At 37.1% G+C, this 23624-nt stretch overlaps 1 protein-coding gene and 1 long non-coding RNA gene across 4 annotated transcripts in view; one reads left to right on the top strand and one right to left on the bottom strand.

Annotated features, from left to right (window-relative positions):
- The window catches only part of LOC140341445 (uncharacterized), a 32842-nt gene extending 22300 nt beyond the window's left edge, over nucleotides 1-10542 (bottom strand). The window contains exons 1-2 of the long non-coding RNA XR_011922881.1: nucleotides 10404-10542; nucleotides 8859-9035 (exon numbers count right to left, since the gene is read on the bottom strand). This is a non-coding gene — a long non-coding RNA (uncharacterized lncRNA). The remainder of the gene's footprint in view (nucleotides 1-8858; nucleotides 9036-10403) is intronic.
- A 151-nt stretch (nucleotides 10543-10693) lies between these two features.
- The window catches only part of CDON (cell adhesion associated, oncogene regulated), an 82277-nt gene continuing 69346 nt past the window's right edge, over nucleotides 10694-23624 (top strand). For 2 of the 3 annotated variants that reach the window (XM_072427293.1, XM_072427294.1), the window contains exons 1-2: nucleotides 10696-10818; nucleotides 22286-22339. The gene's annotated coding sequence lies outside the window, so the exon portion shown is untranslated. Of the gene's footprint in view, nucleotides 10819-22285; nucleotides 22340-23624 lie in introns of all 3 variants that reach the window. The other variant, XM_072427296.1, reaches the window with a different exon arrangement.

The raw sequence follows: 23624 nt of genomic DNA, 5'->3' as shown, positions 1-23624 counted from the left end.
TGCAGGTAAAGAATAAAACCAGGTCACCTCCCCAACCCCAGCCTGTGATTGAACAAGGAAGGAGCAGCATTTAATCCAACTGATCATTGTTCTCTTCTTCAGTAAGCTTGTTTCTTGTCAGAAAAAGTGCATGCAGATTTTCCTCTCCTTCCTTTCTAAGCTTTGCTGTACAAGGAAATACAAAAAGCTGCTGCCAAGTTAAGTTAAGTACATGCTTTGCATTTAAAAATAAATAAATGCAGGTAAGGTGTCTATTTATAAAGCAGCAAACCGGAACACCACTCTCTCTCCTCTACAATCTTTTATGAATGCTGCAGCCAGACTTATCCATCCTTCCAGCCGCTTCTCTTCTCCTGCCTCTCTTTGTAGTTCTCTTCATTGACTTCCATTTCACCTTAGAATCAAATTCAAGCTCCTGTACTTTAAATCCCTGCACAGTTCTTGTCCCACTTACCTTTCTGACCTGGTAAAAAAATACCCCCCTAGCCGCTCTCTTCGCTCCTCCAATAAACTCCTAATGACTTCCTCACTCATAACCTCATCACACACACGGCTCCAAGACCTTTCTAGAGCTGTCCTGACTCTCTGGAATGGTCTTCCTCGTACTATTCAGTTTGCTCCTACTTTCTGCTCATTTAAAAAAACACTCAAAACCCATTTTTTCAAACTGGCCTACCTCTTGTCTTTTGAAACCCTCACTACTTCCCACCATTACATATCTCCCCTCCTATTGTGTGATACTTCCCCATCTCCTAGATTGTAAGCTTTTATGGGGCAGGGGTCTGCTTCTTCTCCTGTGTCAATGTCTGTATTTGTCTGTCATTTGCTACCATTATTTAATGTACAGCACTGCATAATATGTTGGCGCTAAATCCTGTTTAATAATAAATTCAACACTAAGGTGAAGAATGTTGCTGGTCTAGATGTTTTGTGCACAGAGTGTGTAGTAAAAGAGCCCTATGAGTTCATAAATAATGTTTGCTGTTAAAGATATACCTGCATTCACTGATTTTATTTTGATCAGTGTATAGTACATTTCAAGAGGGGAAAAAATGAAAAAAGTCAACTCTGCCTACATACTTTTCCAGCAACATATTCCACTATCAGAGGATTATGATAAAGAACACAGAGGCATGATTCATGACAAGTCAGCAGCTTTACCCTCCTGCCAGAAATATATGTGCATTCCCCCTTACCTGTAAAAAAATGAATAAATATAAAAACTATAATATAATACCTGTCATATGGTGCATTTGTAATTCAAGGCATATGCAAATTTACGGCCCTGTGACACCTCAACTAAAAACAGACCTGTCACCCCCCTCCGCCCCCACACACCCCATCCCAGAAATGTCTGGAAAACAGATCCATGCTTGCTCTGGACAGCCAGTGGGTGGACGTCATCTATCACATCCAGCAACACATCGTCATTGAGAATGATGTCATTGTCCCCAGAGACCAGATGGAATATTAGCAATGTATTGGCTTGTTGGCGTGACCTGAAAGTATTAACGTCTCCATGCAGTTATTTGCAGATTATTTGTAGGAGGCTTCATTTTTTTTATGATGTTTGGAAAACTTTTACACACGATAAGGGAATTCTAGTTATAAAAATGCACGTGTCAAGGGTTACTTGAGATGAGGTGATCTGTGCCATGAGTACACAGTAAGCGCGGGTGTGTATACCTTAATACAGTTGAAACATAGTGTTAGGATTAATCACTGAATAGGTGCTTAATTTATGTGTTTTTTATTTTGGCAGCATGTAGGTAAAATTTTATCAAAGGACTTTCTGCATATCAAATTTGTAAATTTAAAAAAAAACAGACCAAGCAAAGTCTATTTATAAAGCAGTAAATCTGACATTCACCAAACCTTCTCTGTTGGAGAATCTTCCAGGTCCATGTGTTTCAATGGCAAAGATTGATTCTCCACCAGAGAATTTTTGTTAAATGTTAGATTCATTGCTTTATAAATAGACCCCTAACAGTCAGATAAGAAGAAGTATAATAAAATTGGAGCGGTGTTCAGCCATTCCTCCTCAGTGTGTCATAGCAAGGAGAAAGTGTTGGTCATGGACCTTGACAGCATGGCTTCCAGTGTTTGAGAATAGGTATGAACAATATACATTTTAAATAGGAATAGCCCTACCCCTACGGGCTTTAGAAGCTGACCCATAATACTAATACAAAACTGTGCTAAGAACAATATTCATTTTGTTTAAAGTTTTTTTTTTTGTATACTGGCCCTTTTTATTTGAACTAAACCCAATTTATTTACCTATACATGTTTGATCTGCCGATTTTCTCTTCTCCCTCCCAAAGACGATCTTAGACCATCTTGGTTTGCCATGCGGAGATGATGCAACTCGGGCGAGTAGAAGTTCATCCATCCCCAGCACATGCATTTATTATTATTATTATTATTATTAATATTAAAAATAATAGTTGTTCCCACTTACCAATGTAATTGTAGTTGTGAATATAGCAGTTATAGAAGGGGTTCCCTAAAAGTTCTTTTATGGGTTTCTTCATGTTAAAAATGTTGAGAAACACTGCATTGGATCATTAACTTAAAAACTATTAATATATTAATATAATACTATTAGTATAGAAAATCGGAATGACCTCCAAACAACCAAAATGTTTTGCTTTAAATAGGCTTGTTCATTATCTGCTAGGATGGATAGGTTGTTAATAATTCCCAACTACTGATGTTCAAATCACTCTTGCATGAAATGTTTTGTTATATTGCTATGCGTGGGTATCTTATTCCACATGTGGGGGAATTTAGTTGAGATAATAGTACATTCCCTCTGCCTTCATAATTTATTAAATGTTCCTTCAAGAATGATTTGAAATGGGAGAATATTTTATCTAGAACGCTTTTTCTGTCTGTCTCTGGTTGTTAATGGAAAGTCTCTGCCCAATCTGCCAGGCACTCTGCATTCCAGGAGATAACGGTGGAGATTATCCAGAGCTCGGGCCTGTGTGGGAGAAGTGTACAGAAAAAGGAGAGTTGACTCTCTGCATACATCGCACTCACCTCTGGGCAAGCTGATCTTACAGTCTGCAATATTTTTTCCTTGGCAAAATTTTCCAAAAATGTGAAGTACAGTTACAGTAACATTTTAGGTACAAATTTACCAATATTGACTGACAGGGAAGGGCAACATCAGGTAAATACCTAGGGATGATTGGAATTTTCAATTCTTTGAAATTTGTTTATGACAACAAAATGTCACCCTTGGTGTTGAAATGCATCGGAGTCAATGAAGAAGGTTAAATTAGGCAGAACTATATAACTCAGTTGCTGTATTGTCCAGTTGCAGACAACATCTTCTTCAGCCATCATGATTAGCCTTGCTGGGATGACGTAAATCATGCGTTCATTCAGTACTGGCAACCGTGGCGCTAAAAGGGATGTGTATGCTAAGCTCAGCAGTTTTGACAACTGAAGCAAGCGATCAGGCAAGTAAGAATGGGCCTGTCTATTTCTGATCATAAAGCCCTGCCTGATTACAAATTTTTTAGGTTTTTTATTTCCCAAGGTATTTTTTAGGGTGAAATTGGCTCTAAATAGTTTCTAAAAGTAAACAGAAGCTCCTTTAAACTACTCTTGGACTTCATTAGCCTTTATTTTACATTTTTGTACAAAAGAAATAAACAATATGGGAAACTAAAAAAAAAAAACCTAAGTTACAGTACACAAATGACAATTCAACCCCCCGCAAGAAAAAAAAAATAACAAAAGCATACAATGATGGAATGATGATAGAGTCAATTGAAAGTCTCTGATTTGTTCAAATTTTGCCAGCAGCAAAAGCAGTCAGTTCCAGGCAAAATCAGTTTTGCAAAAAAACATACCATTCATCTCTAGAAATGATTTCCAATCTCCAATGGTGTCAGAACAAGTGCTTGTTATAGTATATCTGCAATGATTAGTGTTCAGTAGGGTTTACAAAAGGGCCACTAAAATTCCTAAACTCATGAAAACCATGGTTTTATGGAGCTGGAGTAAGCACTGATAACAATTGACTAAAATATCTTTGTATAATAAATTAATAACTGTGCAATAACTTTGTGTTGCAGAAAAGTGAAGTACACTTCAATGGCAGCACCTGAATTCAGTAATTGGGAGTGTTCATAGTTTTTCTATATAGAATGTATGTTGTCACCACCATGCAGTATTTTTTACAATATATTCTGATTCAGTAAATATGCTGTCAGTGGTTATTTAGAAATTTCTTGTTATTAGTAACATAGTCTTATAGTGGAGGACTGGTGCTCTCATATCCAGTCAACACTTCCGCCTATGCAATTTTCTCACATTAGTCCTTAAGATCACTTGCATAAGCAGAGAGTCGAACTTTAAGTTTCTTGCATTATGCCCTACGAATATGATTTCAGCCAACTCTGACTTGACTTTAAATTGTAGATCCACTTGTTCCTAATAATGCCTGGTCACTGGGAGCCGGACTCTTATCCCTGATCAAGAAAACGTCTCTTGCTGTCTCACTGGAAGCATTATCTCATTGTATTTGTAAGCTACCAGAAGCTTTTATGCTCACCATTTTTATATTGTGTGTGTGGTAGATGTTAATACAGAAGAGATGTCATGGGGTCTGGTTCATATTTTGCACCAAGACCCAGAGGACTTAGCTATGCTGCTGGCTGTATATTGAATTTCCATGACATTTTCACTGCTGGAAATTAAAGCAAAACTCTGTCCTAAATAAAAGTCAGATAGTGTTTAAGGAAGGATATATTTTAACCAGTAGATATTACTTAGTAATATATTATTTGCATTGCAATTGGAAAATAGCTTTATCTGTACCCTAAGATTTTGTAAAAAATGTGAATGTTAGCTTTCAGCGGAGCTTACACCCAATCTACCGGGTCTGGGGGGTTATTTTTTACAGTTTTAAACTTTATATAAACCCTACCAATAAACTTCTTATTTGGTGGATTCAAATGTAATTAAAGGCATATTGTTCTTTACTTTGCTACCTGTACTACAAAATGCCATATGTTATGGAAAAAAAGAATAGGAGCTATTGTCTTGTCTTAAGGTGACAATACTGCATATCCATAAATACAGTGCAATGAATGTTGTCACCCTAGGATAGAAGATATGATACTGGCAGGATTACAAGAAAAATAAAGTCTGAAAACAAAAAAAGAAAACAATGCAACTACCACATTTAACAATATATTTATATGGAGTATCTACTACAGGGCTAGGGACACCATAATGCAAGTGTCATTGGTTCTACAGAAAATTCTCCATAAGAATGCAGAGTAGACCAGGTTGGAGATCGAATTAGTAAGTAAGTAAAATAAAGAGGGAAAGGTGTTGGGTCTATTTCTAATAATACATTTTAGCCTTGCTTGGGAACTATGTTTTTTTGCAGAATATATGTCATAATTTTTTAATGATGGTTGGGTCTTGCCATATGCACTGGTGCATTTCCCATACATAACATTTTTTTAAAAACGTGACTTCATATAGCAAAATTTAATATTTTGCTGTTTTCATTTAATTTACAGCCTGTACAAAATGACATCTGGTGATTGATTGCTGTGGTGATAGGCTCTTTTTATAAAGTAGTGAATCTTACATTCCTTTAAATATTCCCTGGTGGTGCATCAATTACTGCCATTGAAACACATGGACCTGGAAGATTCTCCACCAGGGAATGTTTGAGGGAATATCCGATTACCTGCTTTATAAGTAGACCCTTCCAGTTTAAAGAATACCTTATATATGAAATAACTGTGAGCATTGCAGATATACTGTATAGCCAATCTGATTCTGATGCAAGGAGTGGTTACCAAATTAATGAATCTGATCTTTACCTTTTCTTTTTTAAAACCTAAAGTAAAGCTGTGTGAAGGTTTGACCACCCCGCCCCGGACAGGCCCCGTGCCCCCCCCCCCCCCCCCCCCCGCCATATCCTGAGCGGTGTTTGCTAAACATGGGTAATCTTGACCTTCTTTTATCTTTATATTTAATGGCAAAGTGAAGTCTTTTACTTAGTGCCAGTATGGGGTTCCCTGCCAAGCTCTGCTGAACATATCAGAATACAGATGTGACTTAGTGGGGAGCAGCACCTGGATTTAATGAACAGATGTTAATAAATACTCAAATCTGCGATGCCATTCTGCATATCCAACTCTTTGATCAGGCACTAATGGCTGTCAGTCTTATCCAGATTTTGGCTTACGCTATGATGGCAATTGTTAGCATTGCTTTGGAAATAACTGTGCCGATAATATATATTTTCTTATTAACCTGGCCACTGGACTGTAGGATGTGCATTCTAGTCACTGTGCACGAGTTAGTTAGCATATGCCAGTCTTAAATAACCTATTGACACTATTGCCAGTCTTAATGACCTATTAGACTTTTGCACTTTTGCTAGCTCCCATATGGTATGGTATGTTTTCACCTATTTCTATTTCAGCACAATATGCCTCAGTCTTCCCAACTGGTAGATTTAGTTCCTGCTATGAATGAATGGACATTATTATTATTATTATTATTACACAGTGTTTATATAGTGCCAATATATTACACAGCACTACAAAGTCCAACATCCATGGTCATGTCACTAGCTGTCCTTCAAAGGGGTTCACAATCTAGTGATCATATCATAGCTGTGCCTTCTAAAAGGATATTACCCTATTGTCCCTTATTCATAGCATTTTATACATAAAGATACATATATATATACATATATACATACATATAAGAGTGGTGCTGAAGTCATCATATCAGCTGTGACATTTTCTAGTTCTTTAACGACTGCTTATCATTCCTAACTTCTTTCTAAACATGGCTTTAAGACTTCTCTAGGCCTGCTACATTTTAATTTTCTTCCCATCTCGTCCCATAAGTCTTACTCCATCTTTAAATACAATCAATCTCTTTAAAAAACCTTCCTTTTCAAACTTGCCTACATGTATTCCTCTCTTTCTTAACTCCAGGAATTACACATTGGTACATCCTCCCACCTTATTATATCCCTGTTAGTGTACCTAAAGGGTCAGTCTTTGGACCGGATCTCTTTTCTCTGTACACCTCCTCACTCGGTAGTCTCATCACCTCTGTATGCTGATGACACTCAAATCTATCTGTCCACCCCTGACTTGTCTCCCTCCTTCCTGGATAAGGTCTCATGCTGCCTGTCAGCCATATCAGCATGGATGTCTGACCAAATCCTTAAACTCAACCCGGATAAAACAGAACTCATCACCTTCCCCCCTTCAAATTCCAAATTCCCCCCTGACATATTCCTAACTGTTATAACACTGTTATTCTGCCCTCCCCTCTGGCATGTTGCCTTGGTGTCACATTTGATTCTGCCCTCTCATTTACCCCCCATATTCAGAACATTTCTCTGGAATTGTCTGCCTCATCCTATTCGGCTTGCTCCTACTTTCTGCTCACTCAAAAGAACACTCAAAACCCATCTTTTCAAACTTGCCTACCGGTCTTCTTCTGTCTCTTAAAACTCTCACTACTTCCTCACCAATCCAATCCATATCTCCCCTCTTATTTTGGGATACTTCACCCCCCTCCCAGGTTGTAAGCTCTTCAGGGCAGGGTCCTTTCCTCTTTCTGTGTCACTGTCTGTATCTGTCTGTCATTTGCATCCCATATTTAATGAACTGCGCTTTGTAATATGTTGGGGCTTTACAAATCCTGTTTATTATAATATTAATAATAATAATAATAATAATTATTATTATTATTATTAATAATAATAATAATAATAATAATAATAATAATATTAATTCCATACACCCCCAAATGTTAGACTGTAAACCTAACAAGGCATAGTGATTTTCTCCTCAGTTTGTTCTTCCTGTATATACAGGTTTGTCATCTTCACCCCCTATTTATTGTACTGCTTTATAATATGTTGCTACTTTTTAAAAAAGAATACTAACACACCCATGACACTTTATTTCAATGATACAATGCCCAGCTCTTACTAGTGAATATGTCCTATTGCTAGTGTACAACCAAAAGCCAAGAGACATTCTGTGTTTTGCAATGTAAAAGCAATGTACAAATGCTGAAAGCTTTGCTAGGATTTTTTATTCTTGGCCTTAGAATGATGTAGGACATTTCTGAGTTTGGGGAACTGCCAGACAGGTGGGGACAGAGCAGGTGCTCCATGCCATAAAATGGTTAATAGGGACTTATTAACAGTGACTTATATGGAATAAAAACACCTGACGTCTTTCTCTTAATGGCTATAATTCAACAAATGGCTTATATAACCTACAATATATCATGTAAAAAAAGAATTGTGTTTAAGGCTAGAATCGAGTAATATGCTGAATGTTTTTGTAAAATGCAGCTGCATCGCTGACTTATGCCCCATAGGATTCTGGGTATGTATTTTTTTTAAATATGTGGTTATAGTGTAGAATGTTTGCTATGAAGTAACTACATCTGGTGTTCAGTTAGGTAGGGACTGTGTGAATAGCAATGATTCAAACATACTGCAGACGAGTCAACTTTTCACGTAGCAGCTTCTGGTCAGTGTTGCATTTTCTGCAATACTGTGCTCTCTCGCCACTTAAGTGCCCTTTTGCAGCAGAAAGTCCAAACCATTTGTAGGAACTGTGTTGGATGGTTTAAAATCTTACAGAGGGTTATTTTCTTTCACTTCAACGGGTAATAATGTTGAGGCATGACCATTGGCTGGGATTTACCCAAGGCTACGATGGAGCAGCAGGGTGGGTATAGAAGATGGGTATTGGTAGGTGAATAGGAAATCAAAACTAAGCCACCACACATCTCCATGAGCACTTCCAATAATGTGAAAGTTATGACTAACATACCTCTTATTTTTCCTCCTCCAGCCACCATGATCAGTTCATGCTCCTCTTTGCAGCTCTATTTCCTCTGCTATCTTTTCTGTCACATCTTTTGGACTGGAATCTTCCTTCTTCGACCATTAGACATGATGATGCAACAGGTTTTCTCCAATTACACTCAGATGACCTCTCAACAAAACCCTAGAAAAACAATATTGGTAACAGACAAGTAAAAGAGTGTTTTTGCTATAAAAGACCTACATTTTCTTTTGCCCAAAAAATTGTGAGACACATTAAATCAAGTCCCAGTATTAAACTGCAACTAACCAAGAGCAAAGTCATGGAAGAGGGTTATCTGTCTGAAAGACTAGTAGTAAGCATCTTGCAGTGTCTGCTAGCCATATGCTATGGGGTCTGACATTCACTGAAACATTCTCTCATGGAAAATCTGCCATTGTGTTTTAATAGCAGTAACTTATTCTAAACCAGAAATTTTCAGTGCATGTCAGATTCACTGCTTTAAAAAATAGACCACTATGAGATTTTCTCTTTATAATCTTTAATGAATGATCAATGAAAAAATTATTGAAAACGTTTTGCCCTTTTTGAGAAATGTTCTGTCAGAATATTGAACCATAACCATCAATATAAAAGCACTTTTTTATCAAGTTGTGATTGCCATTTTTGGCCTATTGATCAAAATTATTGCATAGTTCAAACAAATATGGAGTACAGGTTCACTTAAGGTTGGAATGATCTCGATAGATCGGTTGAAGATTGAATGTCTAACGCAGTGTTTCTTGACCTTTTTAACATGGCAGAACCCTTTAAATAACTTTCAGATCTCAGGAACTCCTGCTATAATTTCTATATCCACAAACTGTCAGTACAATAGTGTGGTGGTCAGTGGGAAGAATTCCTCTTACATTGCTGGCCAGTGGGAAGGCTTCCATTCTTACCGATAGTCAAAAAGATAATTGGAAAACAGACCTGAGAGGCACAAATTGATCATTGCCAGAGGAACCTTTAGCAATCTTTACAGGAGTCCTGGTTGAGAAACACTGAACTAAAGGTGAATGAAAATGGGAATGTGGCAGGCAACAAGACCAGCTTCGACTCCTGACCCCAATGGGTCAAATAAAAAAAAAATAATAAAAGAAAACAGAAAATTGGACAAAAATGAGTTCAACACTGGCCAATCATATTCCTTTTTGTGGTAAAAAAAAAAGGGAAGCCATATTTTTAAGAAATGTTCCCACTCCTGCTTGTTTCTTCTTTGCTTTTTGGACCTTTGTTTTCCATTCAGTGGTTTCCCCATTGCTTCACTTTTACCTAAATCATTCCCATGTTTTTTTTTTAAATAATATTGTTCTAAGAAAGAAAAAAAAACTGAATTTCTTTTGGCCTAATTTTATCGGCAACATATTTGACACAGTTGCGTTCTCTCCTCTCACTTTTCTGTGGAGTGTAATAACTAAACTATACATTTTGGCTCTGGTGAGAGAATGAACATTTCTCCTCGGAAATTATCAGCAGGGGCTCGTTCCATACAAAACACATGTTTTTTACCACTGTTCCTGTTATCTTGAATATTTCCTGCATGTTTGTTGCCATAGCAATTCTCTCACTGAGGATGGACTGTTTACTAGGCCTCTAGGACATGAAGCAGGCATGTGTTGTCAATTTCCAAAATAAAAAAAGAGTGAAATTTCTTTGCAATCGTCCTTTTTTTTTTTTTTGTTGCAGAACAAACCAAGACAAGAACCATCCCTTCCGCTCCGTTTCTTCTTCTCTTCGTTTCAAAGCTATCCTGGCTCTCTCTCCCCTTCAGAGAAAGTTTTTTTGGCCGCTGAGTAAGAGTCACTGGGCAAAAAGCCACAGCGGAGGGGCTTAACTGAGAAGGAAGAGATGAGTTAAGTGTCTACAGACTAAGCTGAGCGTTAGACGGGTGAAGCAGCGACGGGAGACACTGCAGGGCTGTGAGGTGAGTGCCGCTGCTTTTTTTTAATTCCTTTTACTCTGCAAAGAAATTTTATTCGCCTTGTGGGAATTGAAAACATTACCTAGGACACACTATAGATCATTTTTAAAACTGTCTGCAAATTTTCCAGTCTTAAGGTGACAACTTGAAAATGGCAATGATTTATAAGGATACACAAAATTTTAAAAATTCATTTTTTTAATAAAAGTACTTTTAGATTTTTTGAACAAAAAAGTTACAATTCATAAAAAAAATTCAAGAATATAGGTGAAAAAAAGGACAATTTTCCATTAATTTATTGCACTGAACAGGTATCAGTGACCCACAGCAGCCAATAAGATTTTAGGCTATTGTATTTATATAAAACGTTAACTTTTATTAGTGGCTGGTGGTTTTTTCTCTATGCATCAATACATTAATTTCTTATGGTTTTCTGATACAAATTTAGTTGTCCATCTCTGGAGGCAACTCTTTGGGTGACTGACAGGTTGAAAGGGTAAATAAAAGTCAAGAGGACCTGTCACAGTGTACAGCGAACTCATTTTAAAGAATGACAACAACTTAAGCACATTTTGGAATTCGAGGGTAAATTAACTAAGCAGTTTTCTAGGTCATGGGTACCGACAAGTGCCAGCATGGCATCCTGGGAGTTCCAGGACTAAAGCTGTGCATAGATGCTGAATTATTGCTGCTTGAAACAGTCACTGTTGTTTCAGATGACACTTTCATAAAAGTAATGTGATTGTTTCAGGTGAGATTTTCATAAAAATGTGGGCGCACTGCATGGGTACTGACGCTAGATTTGCAACCAAGATAATCACAATTGTCTCTAGTAATGAAAATCTAGAATCTTTATCAAGCTTAACACAGGTTGCTCCAAGAAAAATGCCATACAAATAAAGTCTGTCACCATCCACAATGATAGATCAGTGTGCTACATATCTAACTCTGGGTGCAGCCATTTTGAACAGTGTTCTTGACCATCTTGAAGTGGTGCATCAAAACCTCCTGACTCCAGGAACCTTTCTGCCATAGAGCTGGTGATATAAGACATAAGAGTTCTGTTAGAGTAAGCCTTAGGATCTGTCCAGGTACTATGCCTGGGGCAATCGTTCATGATCATCATTGGTAAAAATCTAGCATTATAGGACGTGTCCTATGATATAGTATAGCAATTGGCTGTGCCGTATAACTAAATGACAAATTGTTAACGGGGACTGTTGTAGTCCGCGCAGTGGAGCACCTCCCACTCATTCTTTACCACCTTCTTTCCTCCATAAAACAAAATAGGCTGCTCATAGACATGCAGCCTGTCTTTACATTGCTCATAAAACTCTCACGTATATTGATCACTAACAATCATTTTGAGCAGCAATTATTCAACATCTGTACAGGGCTTTAGGCTTCACAGGCAATTAAATGTTTTTACCACTGAGAAATTTAAAGCAGACGTACCACTTAGAGATCATGCAGGCTGCCATTGCTGAATTCATTCTAAAGAACGCTAACTGCCTGGATGTAAAACTGATCTTTTGGTTTCGTAAGTTTTGATCAAACATCTGAAACAAACAAGTTGTGACAAGTTGTGTGACAAATAACTGAACACCTTAGCTGCATACTATATCTGGGGAGTCATTTTAACTGTCTACATACAATGATCCTATGACATTATTATTATACTGTATTTATAAAGCGCCAACATATTACGCAGCGCTGTACTTTAAATAGATATTGCAAATGACAGACAAATACAAACAATGACACAGGAGGAGGACCTGAAAGAGCTTACAATCTAAAAGAATCATATCTATTTCTATATCTAAATCCTGCAAGGTAGGTTACTGCTAGCAAGCAGGTAAATCTCTCTGCAGCAGAGAGATTTAATCAACTGGGTATTCCTTGCCTAGGAAGTGATTTCAACATTATTTAAAGCCATACAGTGCCCCTGCAACCTTTAGAACATCATATGAAGCTTATCTAGAAAATGCAAAAACCCTTAACAACCAGTTAGCAGTCAAATTGCTGTAAGCTGGTGAAAGGTAAAACCAAACTGGCTCTGTGTTGCTGTGCTTTCTTCATCGCCCATACACTTTGCACCGCCTAATTATGAGTCCCTGTGTATGATGGTAATGCTAAATCTGGCTGCTCAACACTAAAAATTGTTTTTGTCCCCGTTTCATTCTCCTTAAACGATCTCACCCCAGCCCCCGTATATGATTTCAAAGATAATTTGGCCTTGTGCCCTTAGCTGTTAACCACAAAATTGCTTTATTTGTTTCTTTTAACACTTGTAAAGTAAATTCATATTGTATCAGGAAGATAGCGCTTACACAGGACCAGATGTTAGCTCAGGAGCTGCTCTAGAAGCCTGGGAAGCCCATATGATTTTAGGCATAATGTGTTATCAAACGTCAGACGGAAACAAGTTGTGTTTATTCTCGTTAACAGTCTGTTGTAGAACTGAGAATAAACAAGCATTAGCATTTCAACCCTGCTAAAGAAGTTAGCTCAATACAGTTGAAGGAACAGAATGGAATTCTCCTTCCACCATGTGTAATCTGGGACCCATTATATGTTAGAGCATTGCAGTTCATCTGTTCATAATATTCCATATAACTTTTTTTTTTTTAAGTCAATGCTTATTATGGATACACTTCCTAGTTCTATGATTTAAATTGCATAGCCCTCACCTGTTTTTAATGTAAAGATAACCTTCTATTCTTGAACGTAAAGACGAATGCAACTCTGTTTTAGGATCTAGGTTTGAATTTAAGTTCTTTTTATAATTTAGTTCTGCGTATTTCTATAAACTTGGGTAACAAAGTGTACCGGGTCCTCATGTTGATGTATATAGCTATATATAGTGTTATAACTGGAAACACGGTGAACCTTTCATTACATTTTCCATTTCCTTTGAGTAGGGAACAGCAGTTGTATTACATTGTTCCACTTCTTATTTTGTCATGATTAGGAATCTTCTACTTCCAAGCACCCTCACATAAACTAAACCACAGGTAGTTTATCTCACAGTCTTAGGACATCTTAGTGTTTTGTATTGAAGTATTGGAGCCTCAATAAGGTACAACATATGAAAATATGTAATGGTGATGTAAAGATATCTTCATAAACTAGACATTTATACAAAGTTCCTAAAACATTAACCCTCACAGGTTTGTATTGTGCAGCCCATGGAAGCCCCAGGTAAGAAGCTGGATATGCCAGGAACATAATCAATTTAAACGTTCATATATATTTTTAGTCTAGTTTTGAATGATAAGGCATTTTGGAAATTGAATAAGATTGCCTAAAACTTTGTAAGGTAAATAGTCACCCCATCCTGATTGGAAAACATACCGATACAGAAACGCATTACCCCTGGAATTTTCTCATTGCTGCTCCACTATTTAGCATTGATGACGTAACCAAAATTCAAGTACTAGTCATGTGATATCCTCTAAATGGGAATGTTGAAAAACTATCTATTTTTCAGAAGTGACCATGTGATCAGTGTTGTTGCAATTGATCATGTGAACAGCACCAAGCATTGTAAAGTAAGTTGGTAGCAGGACCTGACCTTCGTCTTTGTGTATATGAGTTTGATTATAACAAACATTTCATCTTATACAGTTATACAGTTGAGATTCAAAAATCCGGCCTTCAATAATCCAGATCTTTCAGTATTCCAGCAAAGATTTCGGAGCGCAAATTCAAACCTAAACTGTTGAAGCTGTTCCTGTTGCTGAGGATGCTGTTACTGTCAGTCATGAAGATGATCATCCTGACAGCCTATCTGCTATTTAGCTTCTTTTCGAGGGTACAGTAATGATTACAATTCTGAGGCACTATTTTGTTTAGTTGAGCTAAAATTCTGTAAATCTGTTTTATTTAGTTTGTGAACATTAAAGTTTAATTTGCTTTTCCTTTAGTGTCATTTCATTTTAATATATACAGCATATATACCTTCGGAAATCCGGCACACCTCAGGTCTGGAGGTTGCCGGATTTTTGAACCTATACTGTTTAATGAAACTTATTTGTCAGAGAACCAGAAATAATAACCAGAAATTGTGTTTTGCACCATCTTGTAAATGGCTGATTCTAGTTGGTGGCTATAGGGCAAAACCAGCTGTTCATGTTCCATAAATGAATCTCCTTCCTCAGTTTACCCCGTTGTTTTGGAAACGATGACCTGTTTGCTGCATGGTCTGTATAGTAAAAGCAGAAAATAATCTTCCACTCGCAATATATTCCCATAGATGCACAGAGATATCCCCCCAGTACACAATGTACACAGAGGTAATTGGGCAGAAAAAATCTACTGCAAAGCATTTATTGTAAGCCTGGGAGAGATTAGCTTCAATCATTTCCTGCATTTTCCTCTCTATTCGCTGATTAGGTCACTGGCTTTATGAGGGAAATTTGCATGCCTTGATAATTATTCCTCTTGAGAACATCAGCTGCAATCCCTTCGACCTCCCAAAATTCCCATCTTCCATTTCCATCTATAGAAATCTGTGCCATTTTCTTTATATGGACAGAAAACAAATGAATTCTAGGTTAAATTGTTCTGGAATGAGAGAGTATGTGTTGCTTCTAGCAACTGCTGTATATTCTAGCAATTGCTTAAACTAAAAGCTCAGAGACTCTAATTGGTAACAATTTTAGCTATACCTAAATCATTTTTACTTAAATCTCATCTAATAAACCTCCCTGTCACCATGTGATAGCCAATCCGCATGCACCAACAATGTCACATGAGGAGTAGGGAAGTGAGTCACCTGATGTTCCATACCTGGAAGTACCTATACCATACTTACAATTCATTGCACAGTATGTCCTGTTGGGTAGGGTTGCATTAAAAACAAATCATTTTGCTTTACATTATTAAAGTGCTGTTGCACTGAGCTTTTGTTATGTAGTTAGGTTTATTTGGTTTTAGATTCGGTGGTTTACATGTTTGTTCTGTTAGGCATGCCAACATGCATCAAATATACTGGTAAAGTATGGTTTTCACCTAACCTTATTTCCACAATAATAGCAAATGCGAAGGGAATGGTGAACATTACCATGTTGTACCCTAGTAAATGTAAAGTGTTTGTGGACAAATTTGTCCATAAATTCTGCTCTTCACTGCTGTGTAAGACGGTGTCACAATTTTCTGAACCCCCATCCCCAACCATGTTCAATTTCCATGCCTCTATTTTGCCTCTCTAATGACATTTTTACCATCAAGGAGTACAATGTGCACACTGGACCAACCTTGCAGTCCTGGTCTGTGTCAGTAAATGTTCATACGGTAGATACTCAAGTTGTCATCAGAGGTGTTTGGATTTCAGAACAATGCATGCCATAGTATTGATGTAAAAAAACTGCATGCTTAGAAGCTTTATTGAACAATCTTTCTGAAGTCTGTTAAAAGTTTTCTAAAGCTACATCCAGGATTTCTATTAAGATCTGTATTCATTCTATTACCAGACTGGAGCTTAGACTACTTTAGATGATACTGGCTTAGTTATCATCTAGATTGCCCTTTAGTAAACCCTAAAAAAGAGTATTTACTAATATGTAAATTCAATTCAGAAGTTAGGGGGATAAACCAAGTTCTGACTTTCTAGTTAAAGTCAATATTTGCATATAATTGCATATTCCACCTATAGCGCTCCGAGTACTTGTAGCCACTCTTAACATTCTAGTACTGGTTTATATCAACTCACACAAGTAGATTCACTTTTCAGCTTTACTGGCTTACAAAAGCCAAGATGAAATGTGCAAACTAAAATTTCCTACAGACATAATGGAACTTTAGCCTAAATTGGTTGGACTGGGGAATGTTCACGGTCAAACTGGGGATTGTGTGTATGCCTGTAGACTTCCCATCTGCCCCTTGGCTGTTTCTGCTCAAGAAAAGATCTTTTGGCTGGGGTGGATATTCTTGGATGATAGTTCCTGTTTTTTCCCCATGACAGCCATGAGTTCTCCCCCTCCCTGAATACTGTCGTTTTCATACAATGATTGTTTCTAAGAATGGTTGTTTGGCAACCAGATCTGCTTGCAACATCCAACATTTGTAGGCAGATTATTGCTTAGGTTTTGCTTTTTAATTTTTGGCTTTATATGTTAAAATTAAAATAAGCAGCTCACCCTCCAGCATATATAAAATCAGCACTGCCCCATGCAGACTCACTTTTCTGGTCCTCTCCTGGAATAAATGACAGTCCTACCCACTTTATGTAGGCCTAGACTATCAGGGAACTACCCCCTACAGGCTGCACTCATAGTTCTGTGCAGCATTCAGGACTTACCCAGTAATATATATATTATATATATATATATATATATATATATATAAAAGAGTCCTTCTGATGTCACATGACCAAAATGAAAAAAGCATGCAAAGGGTTTAAGACTTCTTATTCACATTGAGATATCGTAAAAACTTGTCTCAATATAGTCAAGACTTGCCACATCCTAAATAAAGTATACAAGAATAATATTCCTCCTTAAAATAATTCATCCATCCACATCTAAATGGTGAAACGCGTTGGGAGTCTGGATATGGATGGACCAATGATTTTACGGAGGAATTTTATCTCAGTTCTCCATTGCTCCAACTATTTATCATTATACTTAAGCTACGTACAGACGTCAGATTTTTATCGCCCGATAATCGGCATCGGCCAATTATCGGGCGAAAATCTGCCGTGTGTACAGACGGTGTCGTCCATTGGACGACAGCCGATCCTAATGCAAGGGAAGGGGAGAGCGCGCAGCAGGGTGCCGCTCCGTCACTCTCCCCCTCCCCTCTCCATAGAGAGAAGTATGTACAGCACCGTTCATGCATCGTGCACTCCCTTGTCGTTGGAAAGGATCGTGAAAGATCCTTTCCAACGACCAAAATTGCAAGTGTGTACGCAGCTTTATCCTATCTAAGGATATATTCCTTCAGTATTCATGTAAACCAAACTAAAGACAATATTTTTTTATCACTTTTATTCTATATTTCAGGGTTTATATTTGATGTAAAGTATTGTTATTTTTTATTGCCTTTTTTTGATAATCACCTTTTGAGGTGATCACTTTTAATGTTGTATTCTTATGTATATCAGGCAGAATTCTTAGTAATTATTTAAAGAATTTATTTTTTGTAAAGATAATCCCTGCAGAATAAAAATGGAAGTTAAACAAATATCACCATGACAAAATGATCAAGTAGATGCTACCAGGCAAAGAAAATAGTTAACGATAGTTCATTCTAAACAAAATCGGCATTCAAATAATATACAGTAATTTGATCTTTAGAACGGGCTAAAACAGACATACAAAAACAGTACACCTCACAATTTTAGTACCACTAATGTAACCCAAATATATAATCCACTGAGATTGGTTCATCAAAGTCCTTGTTTCTTTGTATATGACTATTAGTAACATGTTTTGATGGTCTTACCTAAATGCTTTGGAATCCACCCAACATTGAATCTCATTTTTTTATTTTGTGGAATTAGCCTTAAATGATAACAGCACAGTTTTCTTTTGTTATGAAAAGTACAGAAGATTCGCCGCCAAAATGGCACATAATGAACGTTTTCAACTGGAAACAGGAGTTGCAGGAGATCTGTGAGCTTTGGACTCTCACATCTGCTAGCATTTTACAGCAGAGCATCTGTAAAGCAGTGAGAGTCAGATACAGATCTGTGTGTTTAGCAAAAAAATCCCAAAATACAAATACTGGAATGGATTACCTAACATTCTGTTGTCCATAGTTACCAGAATTTGGTGCCATGATGTACATTAACCAGAAGTTTTTTCTATGATCAAAGTAGAAAAAAGATGTATATGACGCAGTCTATCCACAGAATTAACAGTAGCAGTTTTTGTTTTAGGAGCCCCCTGCAATATAGTTTTACTATTTGATGATTTTGCCAGTAAATCAGTTATTTTTCAATTTCCTGTTATAGGTTAAGCGTCAAGCAAATGTGACAGTAATGGGTTGGGACAGACCATATTACACCACCACGGGGGATCAAGACAGTCCGCTTTTATTCATATGACTTATCGCATTCCACAAGAAATAACTGTTGCTGTAACTGCTTTAAAAGTGTTAGCTAGAGTCAGGTTTTCATTTTTATTGTACTTGACGTCCATGTAAAACTACAAAACCAGCTAAGGTTACTTTGCTCATGGGGTGACAATACTGCTGCACGATTTTACTGCTAAACAATAAGCACTCTATTGCAAGAAGTGGAAAAATAACAAATCTCCAGGCAGTATCAACAGCTAGGGTGTTCATGGGCATTTATTGGCATTGTTAATGATATTTGTGAGCATTTACTGAACAGATTGTAAGCCCATAGAAGTGGTTTAAGTGGCAGACCACCCTGAGATGTTGCATGAAGCATCGCAAAACCCAAACCACAACCAAATGCCTGTACAAAAGGGGGTTTCAATTGTGTCAGTGATAACCAGGGCTATGGTGCTGTTAAGGACTGGTTGATAGTGGTGAACCACAGTGGTTCTGCTGGTAAAAAAAAAACTGTCCATCTGAACATAGCCTAAATGAAACAACTCCATGAGGTGGAATTAACTATTACAGGGGTAAAACTGATCCAGTGATTCATTGTTTCTTAAGTCAAGTTGTTGGTAAAATTACATCCCATTTTTACCCTTTCCTTTTTGTTGACCATATCAAATGAATGCAAAAAAATTAGTTTGTTTATACCTACAAGTGGTTTTTTTCACAAATAAATTTTCTTTATATTTGAATGACGAGTATGAATAATTTGCATTTTACAAAGGTGTGTATATCCACCCAAAAATAGCAAGGAAAGCAGTCCAGAGGGACTTGAATCTAAATGGGGTCCCTCCAAATCCAGAGGTATGATGCATTGGGAGGTATGCAGCATGACTTGTGCAATGCAAAGCAATTGATTGGCTCTGTGTGCCTGTTCTTCTTTTCCCAGTCTCAGCTCTGTTGTACAGGATTGCATGAAAATGATACCCAGTGAAATTCAGGAACTTAAACTGCATCCATTAAAAGCAAAAAACAGTATTTATGGATGTTTTTATAGAACTCAATGACTGTGTGTTATTTGTATCTGCCTGGAATTCAATTAGAAGGAAGGAAGGTAGAACAAGGATAGTGGGTTCCAATACAAATTTACTCAATTCTTTCAGACCAGTAAAACAATAATGATTCTCAACAGTTGCTATTTTCTTCTATTGATCTAAAAATTCCATCCAACCGCACACATTTGGCTATACAATATAGTGGTCTGATTTCTTGGCACCTTTTGAAAGTTTTTCTTTGTGTTTTTGTGAGTGTAATAAATATAATAACTATTTGGTCTTCATTTTTTTTTAATAGTAAACCAACAGATAGCAAACAAAAAGTTCAATATTAGGGCTTACATACACTTAAGGTTGCACTAACTGAGAAGTTGTATATCTAACATAATATAAACCTGGAATCTGCTTGGATACCATTAATGGCATGGATATGAAATCCCAGCTGGTCCTATATGGCAGCAGAAGGTCAGGGTGGATAATGAGTTCAAACACAACTGTATATACTAAATCCGGAGTCAAGGACGCTGGAGCTGATTCGTATGGACGGGATTAGTGTAGGCCAGTTATGTCAGATGCAACTGAAACAGGGTGCTGAAATGCATAGGATAACATTAGAAAACACCACATTACTGGGCTGCACTTATCACTTGTAACTCTGGGGATTATATTACACTTTGTAAATGTTTTACATTTTTTTTGTGTATTAGATTTGTGCAGTTTATTATATTTTATTCCTGGTGCAAGAAAATACTTTTTGAGCTACTGCTGCTGTAGCACGACAGTACTCGACTAGAAAATAATATATGACAATCCATGACGACTGGGCTCCGCTCCATGTGTATTCTTAGACTGTTTGAGGACCACAGTTAAGGAGTAAGCAGGCGCCAAGTGTTGTCACCACTGTTGTTCACACTGGGGTTAAAATACCAACTGCAGCAAATGTGGGGCAGCTATCTATAGCCACCAATTTAGGTTTCATTTTTTGAATAAAAGTAAGAAATCCTGTTACCCATCATGGATTACTGCTCCAGATTTGGTTCAATATAATCAGTCATTTTTTTATATTTACAGAGGACAACTGGAAAGATATGAAAAAAAACACAATTTATCTAAAATATAACAGAGACTTGCGTCATCTATATCATGGTATAGGTGTGTTAAAGCCCAACTCCACCTTCTCCACTCAACCTTTTCCCCACTTTCCAACCTCCCACTCTGATCCATCATGCATGCTTTTTTCTGCTGTCTTTTTTTATTGTATGTACACAAGGCAGACATATTTGTTCAATATATCTGCAGGTGGTGCTTCCTGCCTTGTAGTGCTACACAGTGGTTGTTCTATATTGCTTTTCATCACAATGCAACCCAATGAGTCAGCTGAATTACTAAATATGGTTGCACATCAAGCATGTCTAGTGCCAATGGATCATCTACAAATGCTCTTTATTTCAAAGTTTATTTCACTCTCTGTTGACGAGATTCAAAATGCAATAATCTTTACTTTGCTGGCAAATGTTCAGAGCCTTGAAATCATGGAGAGATTTCTGTTTTCCAGTCTTAATTCCTAAATATCCACTGACTGCTATTGTGTCAACTATTTCATTTGTGTTTCAGGTTAACATGCAAGCTCCATATTACACATATGAACTTCATTTCTCACTATGCACCTACTTTATTCTGGAACTAAATTTTACCTGTCTTGTTCTATTACAAATCTAATCAGTATCTTTTGTAAATTCCTAATAAATATTCTTCCCATTTGCCTTGCAGTATTTGTCAGAAAGCTAAAACAGGTCTTTACACTATGAGCAATGGCCCGTTGATGGGGATCTCTGTAGATGTGTTGGCAGCACAATTCTTCATGAAGTTTGGTTTATCCAAGAGTTAAATGGCCCTGGTGTCAGATAGTACCCACTGCCAAGCCTAACCCAGGCTTGTTTACAATAACCGTGTGAGGTTTCAGCCTATAAAAGGCAATGTAGACCTGTGGTGTGTGAGCGGGAATGTAAACGTTTGGAAGTTTTTTACGTCTACCATATACATTGAAGAACTGAGAAGACCTTGCTGCAGGAAACAAACTAGTCTGGGACCTTTCGCACTTTCTGTGTCACTGAATAAAGAAATGTGCACCTGTGCTTTCACAGAAGGGGATTTGGGTAAAAAATAAAGGGTTTGTGTAAGTCCCGTGTGGTTCTTGTTCTTGCACCATAGTATGATAATAATAATGGTATACATGTTCTTTTTTTATTATAAGTCATATGTCAATTAACAAACAATATAAGTTGCATGATACATTTTATGACTGACATTATTTTATAGTATAACATTTATATATATATATATATATATATATATATACACTTAGAATATATACCATTAAAATACATTTTTATTAATTTTTACAGACAAATGGATGACTGCTACGAAAGTGAAAGCAGACAACTGAACAAAGCTGAATAGTGAGTATTACTAAAACAGCAATCATTCTTAAACCGTATGACTGGGTATCTAAAAATGTAACTATGTCTGAAGCCAAAACCTTTTTTAAGCATTTTTTGTTTGTGTGGTGGAGTATTTGAATCTCAATCTTGTTTATTTTTGCTGTATGTGTCTCTGCTTTGGAAATTTCACACCCTTTGTTTGCCCCAATGACGGAAAGTGGTGATACAATCAATATTTTATAGTTGTCACCTAAAGGAGACCTTTTTCAATGTGTATACCTGTTCCTGTAAATTGGGATTTACGGATTATCAGGGAGATTTTCTTTCTCTTTATGTTATGTTATGTCTTTGAAAAGGGGTGTAAAAAAAAGTAGGAATTAAAAAAAACTCTGGCGGTAGAATGGTGTGGGGTGCTTGATCTCAAATAGTAGTGTTCTTGAACTTGATCTTGAACAGTATATAGAAAATGGTTATCCGTAGGTAGCTTTCCCAGGACTGAGAATAAGGACTGGGTGTGCAAGGAGCAAAGCACCAAAAGTTGAACTTATGAAAACTAAATTATATCCAGACTTTGGTTCAGTGGTTTAAGGGTTTTCCTTCATTAGGGCTTGGTACTGTTGAAGGAAGCACATACTAAACTAATAAAATTGGATGGATCTTGATAAATACTAATGTTATGTAGTTTGTTGGCAAGCCTGAGATAATGAGGACGGCCTCCCTTACTGCTCCAGTGTAACCATGTATGAGCAACAATCAAGCACAAACATACTGATACAGCAGACAGAGACATAGTTAGAGACAAATCGGATCAGTTACTAGCAATAACTAGCAGGTGGCAAAATACCAGAGCAGTAGTCAGCAGTCTTAGTCAGAGAACAAGCCAGGGGCAATACAGAAGTAGACAGGACAAAACCAAAGAAGAGTCAGGGACAAGCTTAGTCGGTAACAAGAATCAGCATCAGATATTTCTGGCAAAAGGAATACAGCTAAAGATGTTGCAGCACTGCAATCTTGCACATCCCAGCCTTAAATATACTGCTTCTCATCATATTTAGCAACAACTATTTGCTCATGCCTGCTCACACACTGTAAGACACACAAGTGTGCATGCTGCTATGCAACTGTACAAAATTTTGTTGTCAAAACTATGCACATGAACAGGTGCTCTTGAGAAATCCAAGTATGCCGCCTGGCTTGAAATATAAAAAAAATATTGTTATTAAAATTAAAATTATGTTATTAAAATAAAATGTTATTATTAATAATAATAATAATAACCAGGATTTATATAGCACCAACATTT

The sequence above is a fragment of the Pyxicephalus adspersus genome, chromosome 11, assembly GCF_032062135.1.
Source record: "Pyxicephalus adspersus chromosome 11, UCB_Pads_2.0, whole genome shotgun sequence".
Taxonomy (NCBI): Eukaryota; Metazoa; Chordata; class Amphibia; order Anura; family Pyxicephalidae; genus Pyxicephalus; species Pyxicephalus adspersus.
This window is presented reverse-complemented; position numbering and strand designations above follow the sequence as displayed.